This window comes from Rutidosis leptorrhynchoides, chromosome 2 (assembly GCF_046630445.1).
Source record: "Rutidosis leptorrhynchoides isolate AG116_Rl617_1_P2 chromosome 2, CSIRO_AGI_Rlap_v1, whole genome shotgun sequence".
Lineage (NCBI taxonomy): Eukaryota > Viridiplantae > Streptophyta > Magnoliopsida > Asterales > Asteraceae > Rutidosis > Rutidosis leptorrhynchoides.
The window spans coordinates 30,671,388-30,683,234 of record NC_092334.1 but is presented as its reverse complement, the minus strand read 5'-3'; the positions used below and the strand labels follow the sequence as shown (position 1 = coordinate 30,683,234).

General features: G+C 34.0%; 1 long non-coding RNA gene across 1 annotated transcript; it reads left to right on the top strand.

Annotated features, from left to right (window-relative positions):
• The first annotated feature begins 10,376 nt into the window (after positions 1-10,376).
• On the top strand, positions 10,377-10,919 carry LOC139890681 (uncharacterized). Its single transcript, XR_011773421.1, has 3 exons — positions 10,377-10,458; positions 10,613-10,686; positions 10,784-10,919. It is a non-coding gene; the product is annotated as an uncharacterized lncRNA (long non-coding RNA).
• Positions 10,920-11,847: the final 928 nt, after the last annotated feature.

Genomic DNA, 11,847 nt, shown 5'->3' with positions numbered 1-11,847 from the left:
AGGATATCGACTGCGTGTAACCCAAGGTTTTAATACTTTGTTAACAATTATGCCAAGTGTCCTTGTACATAATTTCACCCCTGTTTTAATAAGTCCATTAACTATTAATCCATTCCCGTGTCCGGTTAAATGAACGATTATTCGTACATATAAATATCCCGCCCATCGTGTCCGATCAAGTGTATATGGTTATTTATAGGTACGTCCAATTGTAAATCTTTATATTAAAATTAACAAACTATCATTTAATTAAACAAATATAAAGCCCATTAATAGCTCATAGTCTAATTTCCACAAGTGTCGTTCTTTTGTCCAAACCCCAATTATGGTACAAAGCCCAATTACTCAAATTTAAATATTTTAGCCCAACATCATGATTACTTCGGATTAAATAAGTATAATAATAACTTAGCTACGAGACATTAATTTAAAAAGGTTGAACATAACTTACAATGATTAATAATAGCGTAGCGTTACACGGACAGAATTTCGACTTACACCCTTACAACATTCGCTAACATACCCTTATTATTATTAAAATTAAAATTATAATATAAATATATATATATATATATATATATATATATATATATATATATATATATATATATACACGTTGAGAGAATGAAGAAAGAAAAAGATGTGTTTTCGGTGCAGAATTCGTTGCCTTTTATAGGCTCACTTCGTACTGTACAGCTCCGCGAGTGCGGAGCTTTTGTGCTTCATAGCTCCGCGAGTGCGGAGCTTCAGATTCCAGCTCATAGATTGATTTAAACGTGGGCTGCTGAATTTTTTAATATATATATATAATATATATATAATTTATATAATTATTTATATATTATATTATATTCTTGTGCATAGTTGGCTGGTAATTTTAGCTCCGTTGAGTTGTACGATTGATGCTCGGTTCATGTCTCGGTTCTGGATTTTTGAACGCCTTTTCGTACGCTTAGATATCTTGTACTTTGCGTTTCGCGGCTTGTACTCTTGTCATTTTTATACGTTTCTCATCAATAATTTGAACCACTTGGATTGTACTTTGTACTTTTTAGCTTTTTGGTCGTTTGCGTCTTCAAATCGTCGTTTTCTTCTTTTGTCTTCGCACTTATTTATTTAAATGATTATTACATAAAAATAGAATAATAGTAACTAAAAGCTTTACATATTGAAGGATATTGATACTAAATATATGTTCCTTTTTAGCATTATCAACCCCCAAATAGGGTCTGGGGTATTTGTGACTAATTATATCAAATCACAGTTGTATAAACGAGAACGACTCTAAATGAGGCGTTATATTGAGTTTTGCAGCGGAAGATAAATAGATTACATTGTATTTAAAGCATTAAATGTTCTTTAATTGATATGATATGCAATGAAGACTCCAAGCATAGCAAGCAATCATCATCAAAGCAGCAGATATATAGCGGAAGCAATATTTAAGTACCTGAGAATAAACATGCTTAAAAAGTCAACACGAGGTTGAGTGAGTTCATAGGTTATTATAAATCAATAGTTCAGTATAGTATTAGACCACAAGATTTAGTTTAAAGTTGATTGATGCCAAATATATCAATCGAAAGAGTTGCTGTTTGTAATATCGCGACTAAACAAAAGTTACCCCGTGACACCTTGTACTGTCAGTGTCGTTGAATCATTATTATGTATCCAAAGACCAACGGTCAAATGGACAGAGACGTCACTCTCAGTAGCGCTACTCATAATAACTAAGCTTGCATCTTATACCTCAGCAATTAACGATATTACGGTAGGGATTTAGCATGCCAAAGCACGTATATAGCATAAAAGTTTGAGTACTTGTGTCTAAACGTAAAACAGTTATAAAAGTTGTGGATGTATTCTCAGCCCAAAAATATATAAAAAGGGAGCAGATGAACTCACGATATGATATGATATTTTGTAGTAAATATGCATATGACGGTATTGAAACAAGTGCAGAGTTGTCCTCAGATTCATGAACCTATATCATTTGTATATTCATTAACACATATAATCAAAATCGAACAAACATATATTTTATTGTTAGTGATATAACTTTTGTATTAATAATTTATATATTTTATTATTTAATTAAATGTATTTATTTTGTATATTTAAAAATACATAAGAAATTTTGTATAGTTAAGTTATATATTTTAAATATATTTTTATATATATATATATATATATATATATATATTATTTGTTTGTTAAAACAGTAGTTATAATAATACTAAGATAATATTAGTAAAAATAATAATAATGATAGTATAAATTTTAATATTAATGATTTTAATATTAATGATAGTTTCAATAATAACTCCTATAATTTTAATTCTAATAATAATACTTGTAGTTTTTAAATGAAAATTTAATAATAATGATAATGAAAATAATCATTTTGATAATAATACTTCGCACTTAATAATAATAATAATTATTATAAAAATCTTATTACTAATGATAATTTTAAAAAATATTAATACTAAGATTAATGAAAATAATAATAAATTTTATTATTTTCATAATAATAATAATAATAATAATAATAATAATAATAATAATAATAATAATAATAATAATAATAATAATAATAATAATAATACTTATAAACTACCTTTGAAGAGTTAAAAGGCTTTTTCTAAAAAAAAAATGCCCGAGATCGGGCTCGGACCCACGACCTCTCGATAAACACAAGCACCCCACACCACTCTTCTATTTCTGTTTTTCTTAATTAAAACAAGTTTGAATTATATATAAACCGTATTATTCTGTTTCCTTTTCTTTCTTCTTCATCAAAATCAAACTAACAGAATCGACCCAAGGATTGAAATCAATTATAACAACTTTTTATATGTTTGTTTTTAATTACCAAATTGAACCTAAACAATATGTTATTAATTGAATAAAAAAAATCAAAAAAAGAAAAAAGAAACTGCAACAGCAGCCTGTTGCTCGTAAAAAAATAAAATAAACTCAAAACTAAATTTTGATATTGAGAATGTTTTAGACAAAGGTCCCAACACGAATTGTATTTCAAATCACTATTAGAAACTTCCTCAATCCTTAATTTAACTGAAAACATAAAAACTAACTCGAATTTTATGAAGAACACGACAGTTGACTTTTTCAATTCGAACCTTTGACTCAAACATTAGAGTTTGATAGAAAAAATTGGAACCTGAAATTTTGTAGTTAGATTGAGTAAATGATTTCTAACAGAACTATATTTAAGGATTTTGAGATTCGATTTGTTTTTGGAGTTTTTTAAAAATTAACCAAGAACAGAGAATGGGCTATATATATATATATATATATATATATATATATATATATATATATATATATATATTTATTTATTTATTTGATTGCAGTATTCTACAATCCCGTATATAAACGAAAACGACGATGCTAATCAAATGTGTAAAGCAGTATCTTGATCATTGTTTAATGTTAATGGGTTGATCACGATCAAGCAATCAAACATAAATAAAAGCAGATAATTATAAAAAAATATAAAAGCAAATTCACGATCGATTAAAAATGGAAAAATAGATTAAGATCACCTAATGCTAATCACGATCAGTTAAAAAAATTCAAAAGCAGTATATACCTAATTTAGGTATTAGGTTATGCCTGATTCTTTTTATTTAATTAATATTAATAATTAATAATAATAATATTAATAATAATAATTATATTAATAATAATAATAATAATACTTTTAATATTATTAATAAAAATAATAATAATAATAATAATACTCAATAATGATAATAATGTTTATGATTTCATTAATGGTAATAATAATGATATTAATAATAATAATAATAGATTGTAGTATTGATAATAATAATACTTATAATAATAATAATGTTAAATACAAGGTTAATGATAATTATTAATCATAACAATATTATTAATAATAAGTTGTATTAATTTAACAATAATGATATTTATAATAATTTTAATAATTTTAGTCAAGTGATAATACTAATAATATTATTAATTATGATAATGATAATTATTAATATTAATAATAATAATTATAATAATATTAATAATAATACTGATGATTGTAAATGATATATATATACACACACACATATATATTTACATATCTTTTTATAGCCGGTTGTTCGTGAATCGTTGGAAACAGTCGAAGTTAGTTTAAATTTAATCGAAAATTTTTCGGGTTATCACCGAAGACCACCCTGCAACCGCTTACACTCAGCAAGGGCCGCCTCCTTGGCAGAAACGACAACATAAATTTCCTTGTCCTTCTCATGCACCACCCGAACAAGTTCATCCTTAGCAGCCCTCAGCTGGGCCTCCAAGCTATTAACGGCCTCCCGGGCCAAGGGTGCCTGTGACAGTTCCTCACGAGCAGCTTTAAGCTGATCCACCATCTGTCTCTCCCGGTTCAAACCATGTAGAACAAGCGTATTCATCGCCATGAGTGCCCGGGCTCGCACAACATCAGATTCTTCTTGTGGGAGGACAGACACCGCCTGGAGAAGGGACGAAGAAGACTCCAGTTCCAAAATATTCTTGCAGCCGGGATAGTTAATATCCAGCCGAGAGAAGGAACGGATAAGATCATCCCCCACAGAGACGTTGAAATGCATATCATCAAAGCTTTTCAGGGAGAACTGATCACCCTCCCCACCCAAATCTATGGGCTCCGTCTCGGTCGTGCCGGCACGAACAGATGGCTCGGCAACAGCTGCAAAACAAATATTTATAACAAAAGGTAGGCATACAAGTAAAAACATTAAGGCATAACTGGTTTATCGAAACACGACGGTTACCTTTGGCCTTCTTCCGTGAGTGGGGGAGCTCGTAAATCCTCCTCTTCACCGATGCATGCCCCTCCGGCACATCTGCACCGGGAAGGATCAAGTCAGCACCATCACCAGCATTCTGCTCCAAGTCCTAGGGAGCGACATCCGGTTCGTTTCCCGGAACTACCGGGACACTATCCACCTGGATCTCCGTCAGATCGCCGAAACCCAACGCAGTAGCAAACTCCATCACTGTTGCATAAACATCAAATATAAACAAAGTTAGTATACGATAAATAAACCGGGCGACATAGCAAGTGGCTAGGATCAGTCTTCACCTGCTCCATTAAAACGAAGAACAGGCTTAGTACTAGGGTCCGGTCATTGGTGGCTAACTCCCCCCAACACGAGCATGGCCTCCGGGTATGGCCGATGTGGAAACTTAAACTCCCGGATAGCTTCTATACACGCCTTCTCGGCAGCATTCAAACTCGGGACTCTATTGGCTCTCTTCTTCACGTCAACTGCCCATTCGCAGAGCCCAATGAATCGCGGCGGCAGCTCTTTGCTATCAACAAAAAAGAAAGACTCCCGCCACTCCTTCATTGACGTGTCCATATCTCCAGTAAAATTGAATTGCGCTCTCCGTTTGATGGTAAACCATCCAACCTCGGACTTTGAGACGGAAAAGCAGAATCGAAACATACGGACGGTGGGAAGAATATGATAGTGGTTAAAATACATCTCCCACATGACCAATTTTTGGTACGCATGGGGATGTACCTGCACAGGCGCTATAACATAATGCGCAAAGAACTTATACATAAATTCGGAATAGGGCAATCGAAAATTGCCCACACTAATGGTATACCCATAAAAGGTAACCATGCCCGAAGGAGGCTTGTAAGCCCTATGAAAATCATCGGGCACCCTCAATGAAAAGCGAGTCAAAAACGGGTACTTGCATACCATCTCGTCAAGATACACGTCGCATACTTGACTCATAATTCCACTAACATTTACAGAAGGCCTAGAAGAAGTTCCAGGAGCATCTACGCTAGTAGAAGTGGAAGACTGATCCGCCATATGTACGAAAATAAAAAGTAATAAAGAAGAAAGAAATAGAAAAGGTACCTTTTTTCGTAAAAAACTGTTGGCTTTTTTAAAGAGAAACGATTAGGGCACGAAAGCTGTAAAAAGTAGAAATATTGGAAAAGGGAAGTTATTTATAGGTTTTAAAGAAGATTGATCCAACGGCTCAGATCAAAAGGAGGATTAACAAAAAGCAATGATTAAAATCGCAAAAAGAAATCTCTCGAATGCCGTTCCAAAAAGTTGGAAAACGAAAAAAACACAAAAAAGGGGCGTATCTGCAGAAACTGTCTTTTCACGCTGACAAACATTAAATGCACATCCAATCGGAAGCATGGCTTTGTCCCGGAAGTTTGACGATGGTAACCGTCCCGGCTACCACCATCAAACTGGGGGGACTTAATGATACGCATAATGATCCGTCTCAAAATAGGCAAGCATACCGGCAAAAATCTTACCCGGGACTGCGCGTACCAGAATACGGACTTCTTTTCCCAACATCTGTCTGATGTTATCCCGGAAACTTTACCACGTCGGACCAACGGCAAGACCGAAAACCCGGATGACACGCACATAACCGGCGTCGTACAGCCAGCCATCATAACTATAACCGTGAAGAAACAATTGTAACAAAGTAGAAAGCGAAACCTTCCCGGCTAGGCTGAGAGCACAGTGATGCCGTAACCGGAACCAACCTGCCGTCAGGACCGACATGGAGTTTCATCACGGCACGAAGATATTCTTCCGGGACAAGCACGCTGTCCCGGAGAAAGTGCACGTCCCGGAGCAGACACTTCGTCCCGGAACAATTACCTAACGACGGAGTAAGCATGCAAGCAAGTTGCATGCCACGTCAGCCCGCAAATCTAGGGAAGTTCGTTAGGATCCGTTATTCCCCATGAAAGGGACAGGTGCCACATCACCCCTCGGGATTGACAAAGTTCGTTACAACCATGAAAGGGACATGTGCCACGTCATCATTCCCTCATAGACATCTATAAATACGTAAACAAGATCTTTCATTCAAACGACACTGGATGCATTAATGTTACTCTGCCCAAATCAATTGCGATAACATTACTCCAGTCGTTAAACCAATTCCGGACAGTGCTTCGATCATCGTCAGAATTAATACTCACTCTTAGATATTAGCTTATTCGATTCCGATTGAATAAGGCTAATTCAATCGATTGTTTTACGCTCTTAGAAACCAGATTCCAAATGGGGATTTGCACCATTATTGGAGTTAAAACATTCGACTCTCTATTTCTCCTAAATCAAGCACTTAAACCTGAAATCTATTCATACAAGACGATTTTGATTTGATCAATCGAAAAATTCAAAAAACGTCGAAAAATTTATGTTGAAGCAGAAGTGATAGATAGAGGAGTAAATGCTCAAAATAGTGAAATGTGTATTTATAGGTCGGAATACATGGGCCACAAATTACGGGCTTTAATCAAAGCCATACATGTGTACGGATAATCAGAATATCGAAAGATTTTGCCAACCTGGCATGGTAAAAACCAACCCCCAAAGGCAATGATCACAAAGCAACGGTCAAATCGAAGTCAGAACAAACATTAAATGCACGTCCACTCAAGAAGGTAGTGATGGAGACCTACAGAGTTAGAGCAATGATTCGAGTTCGGTAGCACCACCTTTTGCAAACTAGCACTACCAAACTAGGGGAATTAATGTTACGCCTACCGGATACCACATCTGGTAAATGTAATTTCTCAATAAAACCCACTGCAAAACAGTAACAGTCAATAGGATTAAAGTTCGGTCAACAACATAATACAATAAGAAAGTTAAACCCAATATGTACATTGAAACCGACGTGCGGTTCTTGGATGACGTACAAGTGACGTCATCATTTAAACAAGTACAAAGGTCAAATCTAACAAATAGTCGGTATCCGGTTCACGGGTCATGAATGTGTTTACACGTAAGCCTGAGACCATACAGTGTTAGACGTAAGCCCTGCACATGGCAATGCGCACATGTGTCATCAGTGTGCCACATAAGCCCGACAAAATAAGGCCTACGAGGCTTGACCCAACTCCCAATGTTGGCCAACCCAAAATGGAATCACACATGGGCATGGACACGCCCATGACAGGGCCCATGACAGCACAAACCCTAGTGTTTGCCTATAAATATGCTCCTGTCATTTTCAAGAATCATACAAGACACATTAAAGTCACTCATATATGACAGTCATTTAATAAGATCTACTTTCTCTCTCTAAGTATTCTCTCAATACGCTTGATCATTTTGCATTTACTTCTTTGTATTTTGTTTTACGTTTAAGTTTTATTTTTTACAAATTCGGAGATCTAAAATTCTAAATCTCGAAACTAAAACACATAATAGGATTCAAATCCCGGGACATTAAGTCTCCGAATCAAACGCCACCTAAGACTTGTTTTCAAAGTAGGAACTAATAAAAATAGAAAAAAATAATTGTGTAATTCTAGCCTAATAGGAGTTATCTAATTGTAGCCCTTGGGGCTATAATTAAGAAAAACTTTATACATTATAATTGATACTTTAGGTAATAGAAGAGTTAGTTATAAAGGTACTGATATTTTTAAATCCATAATTAATAGATCTATATGAGTGTACTAATATACTTTTAAGTGATAGTTGACATAAGTTTTATGTTAGAATTTATTTGAGGATATTTTGGGAAGATTGTATTAAATTGAATTGGATATATAATTTTTTCCCCGCTATAATAACGATTACTATTACAATGAGAGATTGAAGGATCCCAATACCAATTACAACAACACCAAACTATTTAAAGCTCGAAATGAGTAAGAACGCTAGAAAATGCTAAGAAAATCTAACTCAAATAGAGCTTGAATTGGGCGTGCACGCCAAAACATAAAAATCAAAACACTTATAACACAATCTATGTGACCAAAAGCTAAACGATATAACTAACAAGAACCTACTAACCGCAACAAAGAAAACAAAAGATCCCAGATTTGAATTAATCGATTTTCGGAATAACATTACCATTCCTTAAATCCGGGCGATTAGTGATCCCGTCCTCCTTGTCGATCCGGACACCTTTACTTTTCCTTGAATAGAATGCATAAGTAATCACATTTGCCGACTCGCAACTAACCAAAGTGCCCGAGGACGAAGGGATCACACCACGATCCTCTAAATCTTGAAAGAAATCTTTATGAGCCACATTCGACAAACCACATTCACTTTCATTTCGAACCACAAGATGATCAACTACCGTGTTCTTCTTTTTTTTATTCTTATTTGGCCTCTTTTGAAGGACTTCTTCCAACTCCAACCCCTTTATCCCCATTAACAGAGGACACACCCTCTTTAGGGACCAAAATATCGTAACAAAAGCATGAGAACTTATCTCATTTGGGGCCATTATAACCGAATCAGTAGGGCTAACAACCACAGTTGCATGATCAGCAACATGATCACCAATATCAGCAGCATCAAATCCCGACCCTAAATCGTTGCTGCGAGGAAGAATCGGGCTGTATATAATGTCTTCGTCAATGCTCCCAAACTGAATATCGATTCCAGGATCAACATCAGCAACGTCCCAAACTTAATTGGATATATGATTGGTGATGTACTGGGTGGTTATGATAAATCTACAAATACGCAATGTATGTCTAAAATAATTAAAGATAGTCTATGAGATATACGTAAAAAAAAAATCACCGAAGCTTGGCTTGAATGGTACGGGGTGAGATCCAACTTGAGGTACAGCCAAATCAGATTCTATTCTCACTTCAAGTAGATAGTTTCCAACCTTTGATCGTACTGCCAACATTCAATGGTAGTGCCAACATCGTCGCGAATTAGGTTTACTCCTAACATTTGTGTGAGTAAAAAATGAGAGCATTAGATGTCGATATCAGTTATAAGTAAAAAAAAAAAATATAAAATAATATAATAGCTCATTTAACATCACCATATCTGCGTCTCTCATACCACTGTATGCGTTACTTCCCTTTCTTCCCTCCATTGCACAATCAGTGGCTTTTATTTTTTTTTTTTTTTTTATTTTTTTTTTTTTTGAATTTTATTTTTTTTATGCGTAGTCTCATAAATTTCAACTTAGGGTTTTTTTTTCACTTCATTACTGAAATTTACTCACTTCATCACTGAAAAGCCACTTCAACCTAGGGTTTTTTCACTTCATCACTGAAATTGACTATCACTTCATCACTGAAACCTAGGGTTTTTTTTTTTTTCATCAATGGCGATTGCATGGTTAGTTAGTTTCATTCATTGATAGTCCTACATTTTACTGTAACTGTTATAATTCGTCCTCCAATTTTTATTTTTTATAACTAATTTTGCAGGTACGATGGATGCCTTTTGATGATTCTTGCATCTGTCCTGTATCCTTTGATAATCCAAATTCCTTCATGTGCGTCTGTGTTTGTTTCTATATATATGTATGTTTATGTATACAGTCTTTTTGTGTTCTTGACGATTGATTGTGATTGATAGACTTCGAGTTGCTGGGAACGGGAAACATTACAATCGTTGTAAATTGCCAATTCACACGTGGATAGTGGTCCGTTATTTTTTTTCAATTATTAGCAGTGTTTAATTATTTAATTATAAAGTACTGTAATTATAATTGATGAATATCTTTTTTATCTTCTTTTTTTGGTTATAAATGTTGCTTGCTTATTGTGACTGACGTGCTGTTGATTGTTTTGATTTAGGTTGACTTAACAGTTGTTATCGTTTTGCGCATGTTGATGCTCGTGGATAATTTTATTGTAGCTACAATCAGATTGTACACTTTCTTCATCCTCCTATTTTATAGAATAAATTCATTCAATTAGTTCATGACTGGATTTAGTAATGGATAACTGTATAATGATATGGTATAGGGATAATGGTGATCAGCTAAGAGGCAAAATTCTCATGAGAAGAGTTGTGGTTTTATGTGTTACATATGCAGTGTTGTATCCGTTTCTTTGGGTATGGACTGTTGTTGGAGTCATTTGGTTTACTACTGAATCGGATTGTGTGAGTTTTTCTTTTTTAATTGTTTCTTTAGTAAGTTAATTAATAGTGGATGTAGCAATGTAGTAGTAGTAATTTTAATGTGAGTTATAATTTGTAAATTTCTTGCAGTTGCCTGGAAACCAGCTATGGAGTATTGTTCAATGGTTACTTTTCACCTTCATTGGGCTAGTCTGGATTGCTGTTTTATTTGGGAGAAATGTAGCACATAATTTTGCTTCTTATATTCTAATTTTATCATTGTACAATGTACTGACTTATCTTTTGCAGTGGTTAAAACGAAGGCTTCTTTTAAGACGCGCTTTCCCTGACACTCGTGTTTCAGAATTTAAGGTAATTTCTACAAATTCATATCATGCTCATTATTTTATTAATTAACTTTGAGCAACTGTTGTGAAAAACTTATACACTGCATGAAACTACTTTTATGTGTTACTTTTTTTTTTTTTTTTATACATATATAGAGTTATTTCTTCTTTCTAAATTTTATAGTTCGTTAAATGATTTGCGTAGTTTCTAATTATATGACTGTTCTTCACTTTAGTTATTTTTTTTCAAATTTTTTTTATGTTTATGCTCTCACTGTTTGTTTCAACTATTTTTTCTTTTAAGGTGAATGACTCTACTGCGAGTTATATGACAATAATAATTGTATTGTATTTGTTTTGTAGGTTTTGGTTAGCATGATCCCTCATCCAAATAATTTGCCAAACGAAGCCATTGTTCTAACCATAATCCGTAATCAGCAAATTCAGATGCGTGAAACCTTGGTAACACCTATATACTGCAAGTCCCTTACATAAATTTATCAAGTTTGATAGTAGTGTCAGAAACACACACACGCGCGCGCACACACAGTTTTTAAATTATTCAAATAACTATTGCGCTTATACACAATTATTGTATTCGTTTCTCAATTTATATGTAG